The sequence below is a fragment of the Pongo abelii genome, chromosome 15 (assembly GCF_028885655.2).
Source record: "Pongo abelii isolate AG06213 chromosome 15, NHGRI_mPonAbe1-v2.0_pri, whole genome shotgun sequence".
NCBI classification, from domain to species: domain Eukaryota; kingdom Metazoa; phylum Chordata; class Mammalia; order Primates; family Hominidae; genus Pongo; species Pongo abelii.
Window position 1 is genome coordinate 22,857,707 of NC_072000.2, and position 24,612 is coordinate 22,882,318.

The following is a 24,612-nucleotide window of genomic DNA, read 5'->3' on the forward strand; positions in this document are numbered from 1 at the left end:
AGATCCCATTTCATTTTGCCTTACTTCACTAGTATTGCAAAGGGAAAGTGAGAAAGAAAAAGAAAGAGAGAGGGAGAGAAAGAGAAAATTGAGAGAAAAAGAGAGAGACTCCAAACAAAATGATTATGTCTCAAAAGAAAAAAATTTTCATCTATTTGTCTAACACACACACACGCGCACACACAAAGACACACACACCTCTATTGCTTGGTATCCCACCCTATTTTGTATCCCTGAGGATTTATTTGAGTCCTTGAGAAAGCCCCTTATGAACATTAGAGCTCCTCTTAGGGTTAGTGGGGAACGGGTATAACTGAGCTTTCCCTATAGACTGGAGTAAATGTGCTAAGCCAGAATGTCTTCTTCCTCCTCCTCCTCTTCCTCATCTTTCTCCTCTCCTCCTCCTCTTCTAAATTTAAATAGTCTATATATGATTTTTATTTCTTATGTAATTGAGTTCCTAAATGTGTCCCAGGCTTAGTTTCTTCACACTCTTAAAAACCCACGCTTTCAGAAATCCTTAGGTTCTGGAGTCCCCTAGTCTTGGCTGGATATCTTCTTGTGCTATTTGCTATTTTTATGGCATTTGTCATTTACTAGCTGAATTAGTTCATTTCCTCACTGCTATGAAGAAAAACTGAAGACTGGTAATTTATAAGGAAAATAGATTTAATTGACTCGTAATTCCACTGGCTGTTAAGGAAGCATGATGCTGACATCTGCTCAGCTTTTGGGGAGGCCTCAGGTAATTTACAATCATGGCAGAAGGCAAAGGGGGAACAGCCCTTCACCTGGCTGCAGAAAGAGCAAGAGAGAGAGATGAGAAAGGTGCCACAAACTTTTAAACAACCAAACGTCATGAAAACTCAATCACAAGACAGCACCAAGGGAATGGTGCTATTCCATTTATGAGAATTCCACTTCCAGAATTTAATCACCTCCCACCAGGCCCCACTTCCAGTACTGGGGATTACAATTCGACATGAGATTTGATGGGGTCAAAGATCCAAACCATATCATTAACCTTTTCTGTGAATCAGGTTTTAAAAAAAAATCTGTTAATAATGGCACCTATAATTTGCTGTAAGGATTTGATAAATTAAAATTATTTGTCAATAACAAAAATGTCCATGAAAAACTTGACTGAAAGTTAAATAAAATCCTTCTAAAGCTTCCAGTAAGCATCAGTTAATAAAGGGTAGTTTCTGTTTCTCTTACTGTTTTTGTTAAAAACAATATCTTCTACACGTGAGTAATGGGAAAATGGGACAACAATGTGATTTGTTTCAAATAATTTATTTTTATGCTGGCATTTCCTACTTTAGAATAAATGAAAATATAAATTATTGAATCTGACAATAAATCATATTATTTATAAATAAAAGCAAAATGGAAGATTAATTTGGATTCAGATATTAAGAAGACTGAATAACTGATATGAAATATTCCTACACACTAGTTTTAAAATGATGTCCTACAAGCAACTTTAAGGGTTTTTTGAAATGACATGTTTGTGGTAGACAAATGTATCATATGCTCTTATGAATATTCAATATGTCGGCAAAAGATCCAACTCTAAATTTTCATGTTAAAGTCAGCTTCCTAAGACCACTCTATGCATAACTGTGTTACACAGGTTTCCCGGAACAGACCTTGAAGTGGAGGATTGCAGGCAGAATCTTTGTTGTGGAGTGCTCTTGAGATACACACCTGTAAAGAAGAGAGAAATGCAGGATTAGACAGAGGGGGAAGCTGCCAAACAATAAGGTGACAATGGAGGATTCTGCTGCTTCTATAAACAGCTCTGGACTTAAAATGAGCCTTCACATTGTTCCAAATTGAGTTATAAGAGTTCAACTTTGATATTCCCAGCATAGGACAACAATGGACCTCAGGATGCATCCACACAATGGGCATACTCTTGACTATGCAGTTTCCTGTGGTTGAGGGCAATTCCTAATTGAGTGATGAAGCTGTAAATGGTTTTCCTCATAAACTGGGAAATGGTTTTCTTGGAGGCCCCGAAGAGGAAAACTGACAGAGTATCACAATAACAGCTACAATATCCTAGGATCTAAAACAATTTTAAAGCATTTATTAGAATATAATAGATCATTTATTCTTTCAAAACACGTTTACAAAAACGTGTTTTGAAAACATTAAATATCTTTGATATAGTTTAGTAGGAAAATACTCAAAATCAAAATTGTAAAAACAATGTGTTTCTTATACAATTCAACTGCATTTGAAGTAGATGGCAATGTAATACAAATCTTGAAAAGTTTTTCTTTTCTAAAACAAGGGTCCCAATGATGTACTATACCGTAATTAACACTGAAATTCTGGGAACTACTTTATCATTTCCAGTCACCATAGTTGCAAAGCTGGGAAGTAAACACTGTACATAAGATGATTGATTTCCCCTGGAATACAACAGGCTGAAGTTCCCTTCATTATACAAATTAATAAAATTCAAACTATATAAAATATATATTAGTTGTTGATGATTAATTCATCTATATCCGGGTACCAAAGGTCTGGGCTACTTAAACCGTGTAGATTCAAAATTCTAGATTGGGAAAAATTGTAAGGAAAACCTGAAGCTTTCATATAGTGTGAAAACTATTCAGCACATATGGATAATTTTTGATGTTTGAAATAAGCAGAAGGATCTCTAATAGAGATGACTTTATGACATTGTTTAGGAACAGCATAAAAATAAACATTTTAAAGTGCTGTTATATAAAGATGAAACAACAGTTATTTCTCTATGTTTTGAAAGCTAAAACTAAATAAATGATAGTAGGAGCAGAAGTGCTTTGTGTTACAAGTGCTTCTCAAGCACTTACAATTAATACCTTTAATGGTGGAGGGAAAAAATACTGCTTCAACAATATAAAGATATAGCAGTTCAAAGTGGCAACCAAGCAAGATGTTACTTTGAAATGCCCTGCTTTAACAGTATACCTGGGGACTCTGCATTCTCCTCTAAACTGGGTTTAATATAAAGGAAATCCCACCACAGCTGTCTTCAAGCTTTCTAGTAAAATGGCCCTCCAGAAACATGACCTTTGGTGTTAACCCCTGTCAAAATGACAGCTCGCCAAATGGAGAAGTCAAATCCCAGAAAAAAACAATAGAAAGTTTCATAGAAGTTAGCGAAAAAAATAAAATTTTGAGTGTTAAATGATTCTCACATATTGAATATCATTTTACTTCTTTTCTCCAACAAATCCATTCACCAGTATCATTAAAATTTATGACCTTTATTGTGGTACAATGCTATCCTTTCATAAATGTACTTCAATTAAGTAGGATTACTCCTGTATATTATTACTATGGATACCACAGTCATGCTTTCTTTGTGCTCAAGTTGCCATGAGCTAAAGCCTTGTTTAAAAAGTTAGATCTATTTCTAGGTATCTCTACTCCTATATTTTATCAAATATGTATGTATGTATGTATCACAATATCTAAATATTAGCAAGCTTATGAGACAGTGATATTGATAACAATATCTTCAGTAGAATTAAGATTTATCTTGAGATCAGAAAATAAAACTATGTTAGATTTAGCTTAGAACACGCATACCTAAAAAAGATTGCTTAAATTAGCTTATAAGTGAGAACTGTGGTAAGTATGTTAAGCAAACAACTTACTGGATGTTATTTCTTCCATTCTGTGTACTCTTAACTACCACACATCATAAAGTCCTAAGAATCTAGTTTGGGAAAGTACAATAGAAGACTGAAGCAATTATTTAGATAATTTAATCTAAAAAAATCCCATCATTGTGCCAATTCTTTGGTATTTCAAGGATTTTTTTTTTTTTTTTTTTATAAAAAGTTCTTAGGTCATTTATTTGGAATTCAGAATGCAGGAATAAATTTTTAGTCTCACATACAACAGAATATTCAAGGTACCACAGAAAGGTAATACAGTGAAATGAAAAGTAGTATAGAAGAGTAAGATCAATGTTTTCCATGATTATTGTTAGTATTATTTTATCATTAATTTTCATTAATTTATCATTTATTGAATACTTTCTTGACAATATCGATATATCTTAAAATCCTCCTAAATTTCACATGTGTAAATTCTGGATATTACTAAGCTGACCTAAACTACATCTCCGAAAAGAAAAACTAAGGTGACGATACAGTTAAAACCAAATTTTAGTTTCAGATTCTAAGTAAATAATGTATAAATTTGAAAAATAGCTATGTTCTTATATAATTATAAAATAAAAATGTTATTTCTATCTAAATTAAATATACAATGTATTAATCTAGATTAATGAACATGCTCCAAATACTTTGAACCAAATTACTATTTCCCATCTATTACAACATATGATTCCCATGTATTACAACATACGATCTTTACTACTTTGTACATAAGTGTATTATTGAAATGTAACTATTATGTCTCCTTATATTTTCTTTGTAACATTTAAAACATTCTCATTATTTTAAAGAAATGTATATGCTAATACTTATGAAAAGGCTTTTTTGTGCCTGAGATTTCTATAACTGTGAAAAGCATAAGGGAGAATTTCCTTTCCAAAAACATAGATATTAATGAAGTTGTTTTCTGAGGCCTGTTCTTCGTAACTGTTTTCTAGGTGATGGACTATTTATCGACTTGCTCCATAATCCGTTTGGAGTTAAAGAGGACCACAGAAACTGCACCTCCAGGTGTCACAGGTTACAAAACTAATAACTAAAAAAAATTTAAAAACTTATCTCAGATTCCCTCCTGGAGTCTACTGCCTTGTTTATACAGTTGGAGGACAAAGTCAGCCACTGCCTGAATTCATATTCTGCACTATGCGATTCAGGAAACAGTGAGTCCAAGCATTTCTTACTCTTAAAATTGTGTTCAATGTTTGCAGTTACTTTCCTATCCCTGATATTATCAGGAAAGGGGCTGCAATTTCCTTTCTACTTCTCTGAGTCAACTGCAGAGTCTCAGATGTTTTCACAGTTGAGACAAGAGAACAAGCAGCACCAATGAAAACCACGGGGTTCTATGGAGGTATCATGGTGTAGTGAGTAGAAGCATGCTGCTCTAGCTGTATCTCCTGGGTTCAAATCCTGCCTACACGGCATATGGTGCATTAACAGCCAGCTGACCGCAAGAATTTCTATGCTGGTAAAACAGGTTTACAATAATGCCAGTTAATCTAAAGATGATTTAAGTGAAGACTATTTGGTATTTTTCAAGGACTCAATAATCACTAACTGTGATCATGATCTTCCCCTTACCTACTTTCAATAAGTAAATAATTTACATTTATTAAACAAAATAAATTTAATCTTGCTTTTCTGAAACAACACAATTCTATTTCAATTTTCTTTACATAGAGGGAGGATCTCACCGCAGATAAAGATGTATGTATATTTTTCCTCCACTCAAAATTATGCTGAGACTCAAAAACAGAAATATCTAGTATGATATCAATTCATATACCAGTTATGTTTAGAGGGAGTTGGGCTAAACATACAGCATTCATTTAAAATGAAGGCCTCCCGTCATACTTTGCTGATGGTATTTAAGTATTGAAAGCCAACTTTTTCTGCCTGCTTACTATTATGTCATAGCAGCACGATTTCCCAGATGGCAGAAACTTTGCCTTTTTGTATATAGCTAGGCATTTGATGCTTGTAACAGTGACTTCTCAGTAATTATGCATTGCCAGGAAAGATAATTACTTTAAAAATTTATTTAGGGTTCCTACAGCAGGAAGGCAAACAATAAACAAACAAATACATACGTAAGAGGTAATAGTGTTTTGAAGAAATGGACATACCAATGGGAAAAAGAGTGACTAAAAAGGATTTTCTTGTTTGTTTTTAAGATGAGACACTATGACATTTTTTTTTTTTTTTTTACAAGGATATCTAAAAACATTTTTTTTTTTAAATTTATGAAGTATTTATTGATCATGAACTCTGATCCATGAAGGCAGGATCTTTTTTTTCTTCTTCACTGCTATTTTGTCCTGGAATACTATTTGGCACATAGCTGGGGCTCAATAAATATTTCTTGATTGGAAAAAAAAAAAAATTTATTTAGGAAATTATTTAGCAAATAGTAAATAAATAGTATTAGTTGGTTGCTATTATTTCTGAATATCTTCAGTTTCCCTCAATTTTCTCATCTGATAAATGGAGATACATATTTCACAGCAGCATTGTGAGAGACAATAGAGTCAATATAGATAAAATTCTCCAAAGACCAAAACTTTATCTAGCTCATATGTTTTGCATGAGTATTCATTTTTTTAATTACTGTATCTTTTTAACTCATTATGACTAAAATTAAGTATTTTTTTCTCTTTCAAGACCTTATGCTTCTCCTATGTTTCCAGTATGCTGGACATCAGGTGTGGGTAATAATAGTACCATGCTTTTCCTTTGGAGACTCCAAATCCTCAGTCCAAATGACTTTATTCCACCTCTAACTCCACAGATGCCATGAAATCCAGACCTCAGTACAGATAGTGACTTCCATGAACTTAGCTAAAATTTTTGGACCAAGTTTACTCCTTCTGGATTCTAAATGGATAGGGTAATGTTGCTGTCTCATGAAGCACCTTCTGAGCCTACTGAAGCAGAAGCCGATGTTGAGGCAGAACTGAAAGATGCGGAGGCAGAGTCCGGATAACACTGTCTGAACACCTGAAAAGACGTTGAACACTGATGAATTTTACTGTTCTGTTTTAGCCCAAGGTCAGTAAGCATCTTCTGTAAAGGGCTAGATTGCAAATATTTTAGGTTTTATGGAACGTAAGGTTTGGGTGCAACTATTAAGCTCCAGTGATGGATATGGCTGTGTTGCAATGAAACTTGATTTACAGAAACAGATGGCAAGATCAATTTGGCCATGGATCATAGCTCATTGACTCCTGCCTTTTCCTGACAAAGTAGAGTTTCTTTACCTGGCAACCAAAGCAGTTAGTGTTAACTAATACCCCCTGTATCAGGCACTGGGTTAACAAATTTTTAAGCCAAAAATTTGAAAACTAATCATTTGTACCTTTTCTCTGTTCCCGTGCAGCATAAATACAACATCAGGAAGTATGTTTCTCTCAAATGTTTCCTTGGTCTATTTACTCTTTCCATTCCCACCTATAACCTGTTATTTCAAATCACAATCATTTCCTGCTTAACATTCTATAAAAACTTTTTACATATTCGTTTGAGTCCAGGATTCCTTTCAATTTTTCACACGGAAGGTCTTATTGTGCTATCCCACCTTGTTTTAACCTGAATTGACTCTCCCTTAGCTGAGACAGCCAGACAAACTCCATTTTGGCTCCTTCACTTGCAGCCTCTTACCCACCCCCCTTCCTCAAGGACTTAACTTGTGCAAACTGACTCCCAGAACATCAAAGAACTCAATTAACTGATAAGATACTGTGGCACGCTATATCTGCAGTTCCCAGGAATTCGCCCAGTTGATAGAACCCAAAGCCCCCACATCTATCACCTTGTGATGGATTTAAAGCCCCTGCACCTGGAACTGTTTGTTTTCCCGTAACCATTTGTCCTTTTGACTTTTTTGCCTGTTTTACTTCTGTAAGATTGCTTCAGCTAAGCTCCCCCTCCCCTTTCTAAACCAAAGTATGAAAGAAAATCTAGCCCCTTCTCTGGGGCCAAGAGAATTTTGAGCACTAGCGGTCTCTCGGTTGCCGGATAATAAAGGACTCCTGAAATCGTCTCACAGCGTGGCGTTTCTCTACAACTCGCTCGGTTACGACATTATGATATTTCCACAATACATATATTGGCATGCCGTGGTCATATCCAGGGGATTGTTTATGAACCTCTGACATAGATAATGTCTCCTGTCATAAAATGCATATTATCTGACTTGTTTATTAAATTGTATCTTTTGTTTCTAGAATATAAATTATGTGAGGATCAGAGCAATTTTTTTTGTTTACAGTTTTCTTCAATTGTTTATACATGTGGTTGATATAATGTGAATAACCCATATATATTTCTAAAAAGAAGGCCAAATGACTCAGCAGGGAAATTAAATATAAAAATAATGCATTTTTTTTCTGAATCAATACAGACTTAAACCATATAATAAACTTCTGCTTTTAGAAAACCATTAAGGTCTATAGCACATATTTACTATTCTATGGTAATCTCTTAGATTTATCTCGCACCAACATACTAAAATTTTAACGGAATAAAAACACAAAAGAGGTTTTCAAAAAATATTATTTTCATATACCTAGTTTTCCAATTGTCTTTCTATTCCTGTTGGCTCTTAAAATTTACTTATTATTCAATGGCCAGTTCAAGTACAGATTCTCATTGTCTTTCTAATTTATTTCCTGTAGGGCTAGTTTGTTATTTTAGACCCATTTTCTGTATCACACATTTTTATAGTTCATATTGTATGTCAATTAAATTGTTGCAGATTCTTCCTATGTGCATGTCTTTGATGCACATGTACAATGAATGTTCCCAGAAAGTATTAATAAAGAACACATTTTAACCTCTTTTTAAATCACCAATTTCAGTACAAAGCAGTGTACACAGAAAATATTCACTAAATTCTTACTAAATGAGTGAATTTCATAGGAAACTGGAATATGGATGATCATAAAATTACATCTGGAAGGAAATCAAGCCCAGAAAATTTATCTGATGACTGCACACACAATTTTTGCTAACATTATGCTGAAGAAAACAAGTGTATTACAATAACATGAAACATAGCAGATGGTTCGTTTACACTTCACATCATTCACTTGGTATTTTGGTGTGGAGAAATAATATTTGATCAAAACTTAATAGCATTTAAAATTGTCTTTATTTGATCTTTATTCTAACTAGTGATATGGATCACACAAAAGGTGTTTAGGCTCTTTCTTCTATGGCATGAGAATATTTTTTAAAATATATTTAGCTACTCAAAAAGTACAATGATATAAACAGAATATGGAAAACTCAGGAGAAAAACAGGAATTATAATTAATGACATAATATACACCAAAAATGAAGTGCCAATCTCAAATCATTTTTTAAAATGTGTGATCTGAAATATTCAAAACTGACTCTAGAAGAAATCAATACTAAAATATTTGTCATACAAATAATTAATGAGAAGGTTATCAAAGAATTCCTCTAATAAAGTCCCTGGGCCCAGAATTCATAGTTCAGAAAGGAAAAGAAAGAATGCATAATTTCCTTAACATATAAATTGATTCAAAACAAAAACACAAAAAACCTAGAAATTACTCATACAAAACTAGCATAACCTCAAAAATAAGTGTACCTGAGTATGCTTATGCACACATATGAGGGCATATGTGTATGTGTGTGTGTGCACACCTCATGTGTATGCACTACACACACAAGGTGAATTCTATTTAAAAACATAAATGCAGTATATCTAGTAACAGAAAATAGCAGAAATTAAATCAACAAGTAATTATCTCAGGGATGTAAGATTCTCATTACTATATACATATCATAGATGTATGTGATCTGTGATCTGTGATCATTTGACTGGGGGCACAAAAACAAATGCTTAAATATTTCAGCATAATACAGCACTTACATCTGTGTGGTATAAATAATATTGAATAATATCATTGATTTGAAAGACCAAATTTGGCTGGAAGCAGTGGCTCACGCCTGTAATCCCAGCACTTTGGGAGGCCGAGACGGGTGGATCACAAGGTCAGGAGTTCGAGACCATCCTGGCTAACACCATGAAACCCCATCTCTACTAAAAATACAAAAAATTAGCCAGGCGTGTGGCGGGCACCTGTAGTCCCAGCTGCTCGGGAGGCTAAGGCAGGAGAATGGTGTGAACCCGGGGGGTGGCGCTTACAGTGAGCCGAGATGGCACCACTGCACCCTAGCCTGGGTGACAGAGCGAGACTCTGTCTCAAAAAAAAAAAAAAAAAAAAAAGAAGACCAAATTTAACAAAATCTGAACTATAGTGCATATAATTAGTCCTCCTCTTTCATTATTTAATTTTGGTATTCCATCATTGTCTGGTTTGAATTAACATGGTTATCATATGTTTAGATAAATATCATATTTCTATAAGTATAGGCAGGGATCCTTAAATTGGTAAAACATTTTACTCTTTTTAAATGTTTCTTTGTAATTCCCACTTCCACCCATCTAGTCTTCCATATAAACTTTAGAAAGAAATTACTAGGTTTCCAAAAGTATCCTAGATGGAACAGACTGATATTGATGTGAATTAATAGTAAAGGCCAGGCATGGAGGCTCATGCCTATGATCCCAGCAATTTGGGAGGCTGAGACAGGAGGATCACTTGAAGTCAGAAGTTTGAAACAATCCTGGCCAAATGGTGGATCCACTAAAAATACAAAAATTAGCTGGGTGTGGTGGCACGTGCCTGTAGTCCTAGCTACTCGGGAGGATGAGGCAGGAGAATCGCTTGAACCCGGGAGGCAGAGGTTGCAGTGAGCTGAGATGGTGCCACTGCAGGCTAGCCTGGCGAGAAAAAAAAAAAAAAGAGAGAGAGACTGGAAAAAATTGAGGTCTTTAAATATTGACTTAAGCCACACATTAAAAGCAATTCTCTAATTTTTTTCTTTTACATAGTTCAGCAAATTTTAATAGATTATATTCCATATTCCAATATATTTATTCCTAATTTATTCCTAGGCCATTTGCATGTAGACATAAATATCCTCTGTAAAATGAATTTCTTATATAATTTTCATTTTTCTTTTGATAATGTATAAGAAAGATGTTATTTGTTTTATGCTGACCTTACAATTAACCATGTTCTATACATTCTTATTAGTTCTTTTTTTTTTTTTTTTTTTTTGAGACAGAGCCTGGCTCTGTTGCCCCAGGTGGAGTGCAGTGGCGTGATCTCGGCTCACTGCAACCTCTGCCTCCCGGGTCCAAGCAGTTCTCTGCCTCAGCATCCAGAGTAGATGGGATTAGAAGCACCCACCATCATGCCTGGCTAATTTTTGTATTTTTAGTAAAGACAAGGTTTCACTATCTTGGCCAAGCTAGTCTTGAACTCATGACCTCATGATCCACCTGCCTCGGCCTCCCAAAGTGCTGAGATTACAGGCTTGAGCCACTATGCCCGGCCTAGTTCTTTTTATCTTAACCATATCATTATGACTTCTTCAATACATAAGAATCTAGATTCTTTCTGCTTGATATTCACTCTTTCATGTATTTTCTAGTTTTATTGCTCTTATTTTATTGAAAATCATCTCAAATTTTGCATTTAAAATTAATTATAACAGGCATCCTAGTTTCCAAAATAAAAGATATCTTTCTAATGTTTTGCTTTAAACATAATATACAATATATTTCTCATAGATGTGCTCTACCCAAACGAGAACTTTCAATCTTATGGTTTCTAAGAATTATTATTAAAATTTGGAGTAAATATTTATTTTTTAGTGTATTTTTCTAAAACTGTGGAGGTAACTGTATAATCCTTCTTCCTTAATCTTTTAATATGACATGTTTACATAAGTTTTTTAAAGTTGTATTATCCTTGAGTTCCTGATGTAAGTGTTTTTGTAATAGAGTAAAAGCCTTACTGAATTTAAAATTTTCATTTTGGCGTAATTTCCAACTTACAGAAAAGGTGACTTCATAATACCAATAATTAGTATGTATCAAAAGTCCCCAACTGTAGCATTATACTATAATTGTTTATCATTGTCTTTTTCCTTAAAAGACTCAGACCTTGTGTTCCTTCAAGGCATTCTCTTAAAGTTGTACTTGAATCAAATAAAAAATTCACAGGGAAGTTGGAAAACCCTTCATACTGAAAAATAATGATACTACTATATATCACAATTTGTGGGATGCAAGCATAGTAGTATTTAAAAATATTTACAGTCTGGTGTATTGATCCTAAAAAAGATAATGCAAAATCAATTATCTAAACATCCACAATAAGCTACAAAAACAGATTACATTAAAACTAAAGGAAGAAGAAGAATGGCAAGAGCAAATATAAAAGTAGAAATTAAGGACAGAGAAAAATACAAAGAAAAATTTTTCTGTGAAAGATTAATATATTTGTTTGACACATGGTAAATCTAATAACAAAACACATATACACACACCAATATAAGGAATTTTTAAAACAGCATTAGTTACAGAATGTACAGAGGTGTATGGTTTATTTCCTAGATAGCTTGTGTTTTTCTAAGTGTCTCATTTTTATTTATTTCTAACTTAATATGCTTTGTGATCAGAGAATGTACTTTCTATGATATAAAAAGTTCAAATATATTGAGACGATGTAAAACTCATCATATATTCTATCTTGTTAAATGTTTGGTAATATTTACCAATTGAAAAATATACATATTTTGTTAATTGGTTATAAATGTCAAATATTTATTTGTTTTATTTTTTAACTCTTCTTTTTTCATACTCATATCTTATTCATTTGATCAAGTGGTGATGGAAAGATGTTAAATTGTCTTTATTTTAATAGTTTTTAAAGGGAAGAGGTGGTTTTTGGTTACATGATTAAGTTATTTAGTAATGGTTTCTGAGATTTTGATGCAGCCATCACCCAAGCAGTGTACGCTGTACACAATGTGCAGTCTCCTTCACCCTCCTACCACCCTTCCCTTCAAGTCCCCAAAGTCCATTACATCATTCTTAGGATTTTGTGTCCTCATAGCTTAGCTCCCATTTATAAGTAAGAACATGCAATTGTATGATTTTCCACTCCCGAGTTACTTCACTTAGAATAATGCAGGTTGCTGCAAATGCCATTATTTCATATTTTTTTCTTTTCTTTTCTTTTCTTTTTTGGAGACAAAGTTTCACTCGTTGCCCAAGCTGGAGCACGATGGCACGATCTCGGCTCACTGCAACCTCTGCCTCCCAGTTTCAAGTGATTCTCCTGCTTCAGCCTCCTGAGTAGCTGGTCTTACAGGTGTCTGCCGCCACGCCCAGCTAATTTTTGTATATTTAGTAGAGACGGGGTTTCACCATGTTGACCGGGCTGGTCTTGAACTCCTGACCTCAGATGATCCTCCTGCTTCGATCTCCCAAAGTGCTGGGATTACAGGCATGAGCCACTGTGCCCAGCCTATTATTTTATTTCTTTTTATGGCTGGGTAGTATTCCATGCCACATTTTACCTATTCATTGGTTGATGGGCATTTCGATTGGTTCCATATTTTTACAATTGCGAACTGTGCTGTTATAAACATGCACTTGCGTGTCTTCTTCATATGACATCTTTTCCTCTAGGTAGATACCCAGTAGTGGGACTGCTGGATCAAATGGAGGTTCTACTTTTAGTTCTCTAAGGAACCTCCATACTGTTTTCCACAGTGGTTATACTAGTTTACATTCCCACCATTAATGCAAAAGTGTTCCCTTTTCACCACATCCATGTCAATATCTATTATATTTTGATTTTCAAAGTATGGCCATTCTTGCAAGAATAAGGTGGTATCTCATTGTGTTTTTAACTTGCATTTCCCTGATAATTAGTGATGCTGAGTGTTTTTCCATATATTTGTTGACCATTTGTATATCTTCTTTTAAGAATTTTCTATTCATGTCCTTAGCCCACTTTTTGATGGAATTTTTTTTTTTGTCTTGCTGATTTGTTTGAGTTCCTTGTGGATTCTGGATATAAGTTTTTGTCAGATGTATAGATTGAAAAGATTTTCTCCTACTGTACGTGTTGTCTGTTTGATGATTATTTCTTTTGGTGTGCAGAAGCTTTTTAGTCTAATTATGTTCAATCTATTTATCTTTGTTTTTGTTGTGTTTGATTTTGGTTTCCTGGTCATGAAGAACCAAGCCGATGTTTTCACTGTTTTTTCCAATGTTATCTTGTAGAATTTTTATGGTTTATGATCTTAGATTTAAGTCTTCGATCCATCTTGAGTGGATTTTTGTATAAGATGAGAGATGAGAATTCAGTTTCAATCTTCTTCATGTGGCTTTCCAAATATTCCATTACCATATGGAATATGTCTTTTCCAAACTTTTATGTTTTTGTTTGCTTTGTTGAAGATCCGTTGGCTGCTAAGTGTTTGGTTTCATTTCTGGGTTCTCTATTCTGTTTCATAGGTCTATGTACCTATTTTTATACCAGTACAATGTTGTTTTGGTAAGGATAGTCTTGTAAAATAGTTTGAAGTTGGGTAATGTGATACATCCAGATTTATTATTTTTGTTTGGTCTTGCTTTGGCTAGGCAGGCTCTTTTTTTGGTTCTATACGAATTTTGGGATTTTTTTTCTAGTTTTGTGAAGACTGATGATGGTATTTTGATGAGAATTACATTGAATCTGTATATTGCTTTGGACAATATGGTCATTTTCACAATAATGATTCTACCCATCCATTAGCATGAGATGTGTTATCTATTTGTTTCTTTCGTCAGTGATATCTCAGCAGTGTTTTGCAGTTTTCCTTGAAGAGATCTTTCACCTCCTTGGCTTTGTATGTTCCTAAGAGATACAGTTGCAGTTTGCAGTTGTTGTAAAAGGGATTAAGTTCTTGATTTGATTCTCGGGTTGGTTGTTGTTGGTGTATAGCAATGCTAATGATTTCTATATATTGATTTTTTGTGTCCTGAAACTTAACTGAATTTATCAGATCTAGGAGCTCTTTAGATGAGTCTTTAGAGTCATATAGATACACAATTACATCACTGCAAATCAGTGACAGTTTGACCTCCTCTTTACTGACTTGGATGCCCTTTATTTCTTTCTTTTGTCTGATTGCTCTGGCTAGGACTTCCAGAACTATGGTTAATAGATGTGGTAAGTGGGCATCATATTCTCACGGGGAATGCTTTTAAAAGTGCCCTGTTCAGTGTGATGTTGGTTGTGGGTTTGTTATAGAAGGCTTGTATCACCTTGAGGTATGCCCCTTCTATGCCAATTTTGCTGAGAATTTTAACCATAAAGGGATTCTGAATTTTGCCAAATGCTTTTTCTGTGTCTGAGATGATCACATAATTTTTGTTTTTAATTATGTTTATGTGATGTATCACATTTATGACTTGTGTATTTTAAACCATCCCTGCATCCCTGGTATAAACCCCACTTGAAATCTTTAGATTATGAATTTGGCTGTTCTTTTTTAGCTATGTAAAATGTTACTTTATATAATTTGAAGTTATATTATTAAGAGCATATGCATTTCAAATTGTTTTGTCTTTTAAATGAATCAATTATTTTATCATTATAAAATGTTTGTCTTTCTCTTTTGTACTGTTTTTCCTGTGAAGTCTACTTTGGCTGGTATTCACATTAGAATTCATATGTTTTTATAACACTGGAACTTATTGCAGACACATGGCATAATAAGGACTAGGTTTGTACTCTTGCCTTAAATAAACTAAGAAATTTTTGATAAAATATACATATCAATGGTCTTCAGACAGCTAAGAAATTTTTGATAAAATATACATATCAATGGTCTTCAGAGAGTGAACATCAGATAGTATAGGACAGTGACCTCGAGACAGGGAAAACGAAGGTATGAACTAAATCATCCATCCATCTTACTGCCTTTGTTGGACACAGAACAATTTTTCTGAGATTGGGTCAATAGAAGTATAATCACAAATACAAGCAGATGGATATAGCACATTGAAGAGATACTAAATTTTTTATGCACAAGAAACTATCAAAATGAGATAAATTTACATTTAAATCTTTAATTCATCTTGAGTCAATTTTTTGTATATGATGTAAAGAAGGGGTCAGTTTCAATTTTCTATGTGGCTAGCCTCTTATCCCAGCATCGATTATTTAATAGGGAGACCTTTCCCCATTACTTGGTTTCATCTGGTTTGTCAAAGATCACATGTTTGTAGATGTATGGTCTTATTTCCGAGTTCTCTATTCTGTTCCTCTGGTTTATGTGTCTGTTCTTGTACAAAAACCATGCTGTCTGGCTTACTGTAGTCCTGTAATATAGTTTGAAGTTGAGTAGTGTGATGCCTCCAGCTTTGTTCTTTTTGCTTAGGATTGCCTTGGCTATTTGGGCTTTTTTATGGTTCCATATGAATTTTAAAGCAGATTTTTCTAGTTCTGTGAAGGTGGTCAGTAGTAGTATAATGGGAATACCATTGAGTCTATAAATTGTTTTGGGCAGTATGGCCATTTTAACAATATTGATTCTTCTTATCCATGAACATGGAACGTTTTTCATATTTGTTTGTGTCATCTCTGATTTCCTTGGGCAGTGGTTTGTGGACTGTAAAAACTTTGGAAGACCACCTAGGCTATACTACTCAGAACATAGGCATGGGCAAAGATTTCACGATAAAAACACCAAAAGCAATTGTGACAAAAGCAGAAGCTGACAAATGGGATCTAATTAAATTAAAGAGCTTCTGCACAGCAAAAAGAAAAATAAACTATCACCAGAACAAACAGATACCTACAGATGGATAAAATTTTGGCAAAATATGCATCTGACAAAAGTCTAACATCCAGCATCTACAAGTAACTTAACCAAATTTACAAGAAAAAAACAAGGCCATTAAAAAGTGGGCAAAGGACATGAAGAGACACTTCTCAAAAGATGACATACATGTGGTCAACAAGCATATTAAAAAAGTTCAACATCGCTGATCATTAGAGAAATGTAAATCAAAACCACAGTAAGATGCCAACTCATGCCAGTAAGAATGGCTATTACTAAAAAGTTAAAAAGCAGATGCTGGTGAGATTGTGGGGAAAAGGGAACACTTTACATGGTTGGTGGGAGTGTAAATTAATTCAACCATTGTGGAAGACAGTGTGGTAATTCCTCAAAGACCTAAAGACAGAATTACCATTCGACACAGGAATCCCATTAATGGGTATATGCCTAAAGGATTATAAATTGTTCTATTGCGAAGACACATGCATGCATATGTTCCTCACAGCACTCTTCACAACAGCAAATACATGGAATTAATCCATATGCCCATCAATGATAGAATGGATAAAGAAAATGTGGTGGTACATATACACCATGGAATACCATGCAGCCACAAAAAAAAAAAAAAGAGATAATGTTCTTTGCAGGGACATGGATGGAGTTGGAGGTCATTATTCTAAGCAAACTAAAGCAGGAACAGAAAACCAAATACTGCATGTTCTCACTTTTAAGTGGAAGCTAAATGATGAGGATACGGACACAATAGAGAGAAACAATACACACTGGGGCCTATCAGAGAGTGGAGGGCTGGGGGAGGGAGAGAAGCAGGAAACATAACTAATGGATACTAGGCTTAATACCTGGGAGATGAAATAATCTGTACAATCAACCCGAATAATGCACGTTTACTTATGTAACAAATCTGCATATCTTACACATGTACCCCAATCTAAAAATAGAAGTTTAAAAAGGAAAAAAATGAGTTAAATCATTGGAAAATTCTTTCCAATCAAATTACATATGGCAATGTGTTAAGATCTTCTCACTTTAAAGAGCTCTTTTACTCATCTGACAAGCATTTAGTGTAAGTGTTCTATTCGCTAGGCAATAGGAACTAGAGGCTGGAAAAACAATGGTGAAAAAATGCCCATGCCATTAAGAAATTTGTGTGGGTATATGTGTGTGTGTGTGTATATATATATACACACATCATATGTATTTATTAGAACAAATTAAGACATTATTGAACAATGGTGCACATAGCAATTAACAATAACAAAAGGCTAAAATACAATAATAATAACCCAACAATTAATAATAAAATAATAAAATAATTAAAATAATAATAACCCAACAATTTTTAAATTGGGAGGCAATATAAAAATGTATTGAAGAGATCCAAATGCCAAAATGTGTGTGCGTGTGTTGGGGGGGATAGAGTTATGGGGTAATAAATGTTTATAGATCTTTGTTTCTCTCTTTTTTGTTCTTTGCAATCAAACTTAAGTTTTCTTCAATTTAAAATCACTTGTTACAATGATATTCTTTAGCCTCATGGTAATCAGAAAACAAAATTCAGTAACAGACACCCTAAAAATAATAGACACGTAAAAAGCAAGGAATTAAATCACACTCCCAGAGAAAATTACCTCACTATAAATACAGACAGGAAGAAAGGGAAGGAGGGAGGAAAGGAAAGGAAGAAAGAACGAAGGAGAGAGAGAAGAGAAAGAGGAAGAAATGAAGAGAGAAATAACAAAAGAAAAAAGAGAGTAGCAAAATGACCAGAAAATAAGTAAAAGTGGCAGTAGTATGTTTTTACCTGTTAGTAATAACCTTGAATATAAATGAATTAAATTCTCCAATTATGACAGAGTAGCTGAATGGATTTAAAGACAAGATCCAACTATATACTGCCTACAAGAAACTCAGTTCACCTATAAAGACATACATAGACTGAAAATGAAGGGATGGTAAAAGATATCCCATACCAATGGAAACAAAAAAGCAAGAGTAGCTATACTTACGTTAGATAAAATAGAAAGATAATTATATAATGAGAAAGAAATCAATACAGCAGTATCACAATTATAAGTGCAAATGCAACCAACACTCAAGCACCTAAACACAGAAGCAAATATTAACAGACCTTAAAGGACAGATGGACTGCAATACAATAATAGAGTACCTCAAAACTCAACTATAATCAACACTCCACTATCATCAATGAACAGATCATCCAGACGACAAAAAATCATCAGTTAAACTGTAATCTCTACTGAACGGACCTAACATTTACACAGCTTTCCACTCTGCAACTGCACAATGCACATTCTACTGAGTAGCACATGGATTATTTTCCAGGACAGACTATGTGTTAGGCCAAATAACAAGTCACAGCCCTTTTTTAAAAACTGAATTCATATCAAGCATCTTTTCTGATCACAGTGGAATAGTACGAGAAATCAGTAACAGGAGGAACTTTAAAAACTGTACAAACATATGGAAATTAAAATACATGTTCATGAACAATGAATAAAGAAATAAAAAAGAAATTAAAAATTTATTGAAATAAATAAAAATAGAAACACAACATAACAAAACCTGTGGGATGCAGCAAAAGCAGTTGTAAGAGGAAAAGTGCATAGCTATAAACGCCTACATCAGAAAAGTGAAAAGATCTCAAATAGCCAACCTGACAGTACACCTCAAGTAATGAGAAAAACAAAAAAATCAAATGTTGAAATTAGTAGAAAGAATATCAGAAAGATTAGAACAGAAATTTTACAAATAGAAATACAAAATACAAAATACAAAAAAAATACAAACAGTCAATGGAACAAAGAGCTGGGGGGTTTTGAAAAAAAAAATCAAAATTGACAGGCTTTAACTAGACTAAGGAGAAAGAAAGCCGAAATAAAATCATAGATAAGGCTCGGCATGGTGGCTCACACCTGGGATCCTAGCACTTTGAGAGGCTGAGGCTGTTTGGATTACTTGAGGTCAGGAGTTCGAAACGAGCCTGGCCAACATGCTGAACTCTCTCTACTGAAAACACAAAAAATTACCTGGGCGTAGTGGCAGGTACCTGTAATCTAGCTACTGAGGAGGCTGAGGGAAGAGAATGGCTTGAACCCGGGAGGTGGAGGTTGCAGTGAGTCAAGATCATGCCACTGCACACCAACCTGGATGACAGAGGGAGACTCTCTATGACATGCTTGAACTTTCTGACTTGTCCTATCTTTCCCTATTTCCTAAATAATTAGTCATTCTACTCTAGGACAAGAATTTGCCATACAAGATCCTTTCTCATGTAACATTTCTTCATAACATTTCTAACATAAACACATCTTCATATCCACAATTTTCTTTGTATCTCTCCTCCTCCCTACTAATTTCTTATGCCCACCCAAATCAAAAAAGATCAGGTAATACAAGGCCAAACAGTAGAGCCTTAGATTTTGAGAGGGACCTGTCTGCTTACAGTTCTTGGGATTCCACGAGGAAAAGAGGTTTCTCTTAAAAGAGGGTCTGTGGCACCTTCTGTTTTTCCCATGGAGTCTCAGGCTGTTAGAAATTATCTCAGGTCCTCTCATGTGGGCATCGAGAGTGGCAACAAGACAGACTAGGAAAGTAATTCAGACAACTAAGAAGAAAAAGAAAAACTTAGTACTATCTTTATTGTAAAGACAGATAAACTGAGGCACCATGCAGTTTAAAATTTTATGTTCACATAGTGTAAGACTCCATAGCTCTCTCTTTTAACCATCCTGTAATTCTGCTGACTCTATGCCTGTCACTGATTCACTTGTATGGTAGCTCGTGGGCCCCTTAGAGCTTGGAACCTGGGTTTCATTTCCTGCTATACAGCTATATAATTTAACAATTTTCCTCTGGATTTGTTGGATTCTAACGGTATATATCCCAAATTTTATTAATATTACTGAATATTAATGGAGGCTGTGATATCTGTAGTCTGTAGAAATATTAAACAACCTACAAAGGACTATATGAGGTTAAATAGTATTAATATTTCTATATGCTTTAAAACATTGAGGCAATGTATTGAGAAACACACCTAAGAAACTGCAACCAATCCACTCTGGACAAAAATTTAGACACTGTATCTTCAATATAAGCTATCTAGTGGCATTTTTACATATCCTTACACATATCAACAGTATTTTACATGCTCATAACCTTAAAAATAAAAAGTGTCAAAATTACAGACCTTATGCATTTCTGTGGGCTTGAAAAATGATACAATATAGATTGTTTCTTTCAAGTAGTCATTAAAATGCAGAAACTTCTAATCACTAAAAAAAAGATTTCATACCAAAGGTAGTAATACCAGAAATAAAAAAGAGCTCAACACTGCAGGTTCTTGAAGGCAAAAGTCAATGAAGACTTTGTTTTGGTTGTGAATCTTGGCCTTAAAACATTATCCACATGATCCTCCCTTCCTTTTCCTGTTGCAGAAATGTGATGAACCAGATTTGCTCATGCAGATGACAATACTCTTGAAAATAGTGGCCGAGAAATAAAATGAAAGGAATACAGTTCACTTAATGATCTCATAAATTGGAACTAGTTACCCCCCTGACTCTTGCATAGCTCCAGACTATGTGAGAGAGATGTAGTGGCTGTTTGCTGGCAATATTTTATTTGATGCTTCATTTTTGATTCCTTGAATAACTACTTACAACATACTAACAGGATCATGAAAGCATAGCTATTCAAGTAACTAAATAATTATGCAATCAATGTTTTTCCTCATCTCTAAAGCATAGTAATGGACTGATTATTTTAAGAATACAACTCGGTGACAAGTAGTTTGTGTTTAACTCAGTTTTGGTTTGTTGTTTGTTAAGGCCATTGCTTAGGATAATGAAAACAAGAGGAGGAGAAACAAGAATATAAACAAGAAATAAAAGCAGCAGCATAAAAAAATGAAGAGGAACAAGATGATGATGATTAGAAGAAGAAAAAACAGACTGAAAGAAAGGAAGAAGAACAGGTGCGGGAATTAGAAAGCTTATTATGATACCTTATTTCCCCTCCCGATTTATGAAATTTGAAAATATTTCAAGGCTTTTCACAACAAAACCAAGCTAAAAGATACACCAAGTCACCCCCTAAATTTTGTTAAGAATAAGACAATGTTGCCACTCACACCTGGCCCAGGCACCAGCAGGAGGAGGGCACCTCCAGATTCTGCAGGAGAAGGAGCAGGACTCCTCCTTGCCCTGGCTGGGCCTCCACTGCTGCCACCTAGGCCCGCGGTACAGCACCCGCAGCTGCCTCCCCACTTCAGGCCGGGCTGGGCCCGGCGGGCTCCACAGCATTCCCACTCTCACTTCTCGGATCCAAGACTTGCTGCTGCCACCACTAACGCCAATGCCAACACGACCACCGCTGCTGTTGCCCTCAATGCACCGGCCTACCCTACAAGCCTCCTACCACCTGGCCCCCGCAGACACTCTCCTACCTCTCCACCACTCCGGTCAAGTTGCAGTCTCTGTCTCTGCCACCAACTAGAGTGAGACGAGCCACAGAACCATGCCATCTGCAGGCTCCAGCCTCCAGCGTGCAACAGATGACTCTTCCATCTCCTAGCTCGAAGCATCTGGGTGGTAAAAGCCAGACGTGCCTAGAACAGGATGCAGAGAGTGGTAATGTTAGAGGCTCACCTTGTCATGCTGGCCACTGGGTGGCAGGGGCTGGTTTCAGCAAACGCACAACTGGGAACTGGGGCGGGTGTGACTGCCTTTGCCGCAACCGGCCCCTGGCTAGGTCCAGCTGGCCAGGAACTGCTGGGCCCACCCTGGCTGCACTCCTTGGTGAGCAGAAGCAGCAGAAATTCAGACCCAGCCAGCTCTCTCCAACCAAGTGCCAGTTCCTGTTTCTGATGCCTCCACCCACAGGGCCCTGTTCCCCCGTGGTGCCCGCTACTCCGTGCCCAGGGATCCCAGATTGTCTCTGCAACACAGTGAGAGGGTGCAGGCCGGGGAAGCATGGCGGGTGTGGGGGCCTTACTGTGCTCAGGATTCCCAAGGAAACACTTTGCGCCTGCCATGCTCCAGCACGAGCAAACAGAGGTTGCCCTCTAGAATCTAGAGTCTCGTAAGAGGAGGACGGCCCCTTCCTTGGAGGCCACAGCTATCTCTGCCACGTCTGTAGCCCGCTGCCAGAAGCAGCAGTACAGTGCAACCCCCAATAGTGCCCCCCACCGGCATGCCACAGGGCACGTAAACCTCATAGTGCCCCCAAACTGCCCCATTGCCCCCAGCACTGTGGTAGTGGCAGCCCAGATAGTGCCCCCAACCCGCCCCCTGCCATGACAGTGCAGGAGCTGATAGCACCCCAACCCTCCCCACAGCTGGCGGTCAGCCCCCTGTAGCACACACAACCACCCCCACCACCAGGCAGTATAGCCCCCGCCAACTCCACCAACCCACGTCCCCGATACCCCCACCGGCAATGTGACCTTGATAGTGCTCCTATTCAGGGTAGTGCATCCCTGGATAGCTCACCTACCCTGCCACCTTTTCACCATGCTGGCCAAGATGCAACCTCCGTCACCTCCATCAACCGCAGTGAGGCAAGCCTACGTCCCACAGGCTCAAGCCTCCAGCTCGGGGTATGTGGCTCCCACTTCCTGTTCTCTAAGCTGAGCTCCCAGCTTCGATTCTGATTGGATGAGAGCAAATCTTAGGCCAACCAATCACAGCATGAAAATAAAGTCCAATCAGAATAGGACTAGAGGTTTCTTTCATCCAATCAGAATATGTAGTCCAGGAACCTCATTTGCATAGCCTCATATATAAAGCATGCAGAGGGGGCGTCAGGTCATTCCAGGCTCTTGTGTGGCTGCTTGCGCAGCTACTCCGTGCCAGGCTTAGAGGACAAGGAGAAGGGGTAGTCGCTTGCCACAGCTGGAGGCTGGAGCGTGTGGTACCACGGCTCGCCTCGCTGTGGTGGGTGCTGGCGACAGAGACGGCAGCTCGGCTGGAGTGGTAGGAGGGGGTAAATAGTTTTTGGGTAGATGGAGGGATAAAGAGGGTGGTTAGCGGCAAAGGGAAAAGAGGATGGCGAGCAGGAGAGTGGGGAAAAGATGGTTGAAAACGTTTTTGGGTATCTGGGGGGGTAAAAAAGGGTGGCATGTAGGAGGAGGAAAGAGAGGGTGGTGGTGGGAGAGACGGGGACAAGTAGGAAGGAGAGAAGGTTTGCAAAGACAATGGGGAGAAACACGGTGAGGAGAACAGAAAGACAGTGGGGAAAGAAAAGATGTGTAAAAAGATCTTGGGTAGATGGAGGTGGAAAAGGGTGGCACGTGGGAGGAAGGAGGAGAGGGTGCAGAGAGGGAGGGGGAAGAGAGAGAAGGTGGTGAGCAGGAGGGAGAGAAGATTTTGTGAAAAGTCAGTGGGGACAAGATGGTGGCGAAATATTTTTTTCAGCAGATGGAGGAAAAAGAGGGTGGTGATCAGTAGAAGAAAAAAGGGTGGCGAGTAGGAGGAAGAAGAGGGTTTTTCAAAAAGGGTGGGAAGAAAAGACAGTGGGGAGAAAAAACAGTGGGGGAGAAGTTTTTGGGTAGATGGAGGAGAGAAGGGGTGGCAAGCGGGAGAGTGGAAGGAGGATTGGGAAAACGACGATGGAAAAATAGTTTTGGGGTAGATGGAGGGCGACAGGAAGGTGGCATGTAAGAGAAGGGCAGGAATGGGGAAAAGAGGGTGGTGAGCAGGAGCAGGAGAAGGCTTTGCGAAGAGATGGTGAGGGGGAAAGGCAGTGAGGAAGAAAGTTTTTGGGTAGATGGGGTAAAGAGGGTGGTGAGCAGGAGGGACAAAAAGAGGGTGGCAAGCAGAGGGAGACAAGGTTTTGCCAAAAGACCATGAGGAAAAGACAGTGGGGAGAAAAAAGTTTTTCGGTACATGGAGGGGGAAAAGAGGGTGGCAAGTGGGAGAGGGGAAAAGAGGGTGGTAAGCGGGAGAAGGAAAAAGGAGGCGAGTGGGAGGGAGACAAGGTTTTGTGAAAAGATCGTGGGCAGAAGAGACAGATGGTGGGGAAAGGAAAGACAGATGGTGGGTAAAATGTGGGTAGATGCAGCGGGAAAAGAGGGTGGCAGGTGGGAGAAAAGAGGGTGGCGAGAGGGAGGAGGGAAAGAGTTGGGAAAAAGACGATGGGGAAAATAGTTTTGGGGTAGATG

At 36.9% G+C, this 24,612-nt stretch overlaps 1 long non-coding RNA gene across 1 annotated transcript; it reads right to left on the minus strand.

Moving 5' to 3' along the window:
- Positions 1 to 1,213: 1,213 nt before the first annotated feature.
- Positions 1,214 to 23,085, minus strand: LOC129052411 (uncharacterized). The gene is made up of 3 exons (XR_008517414.2): positions 22,947 to 23,085; positions 21,898 to 22,059; positions 1,214 to 1,710 (listed from the first exon to the last, which is right to left on the minus strand). It is a non-coding gene; the product is annotated as an uncharacterized LOC129052411 (long non-coding RNA).
- Positions 23,086 to 24,612: the final 1,527 nt, after the last annotated feature.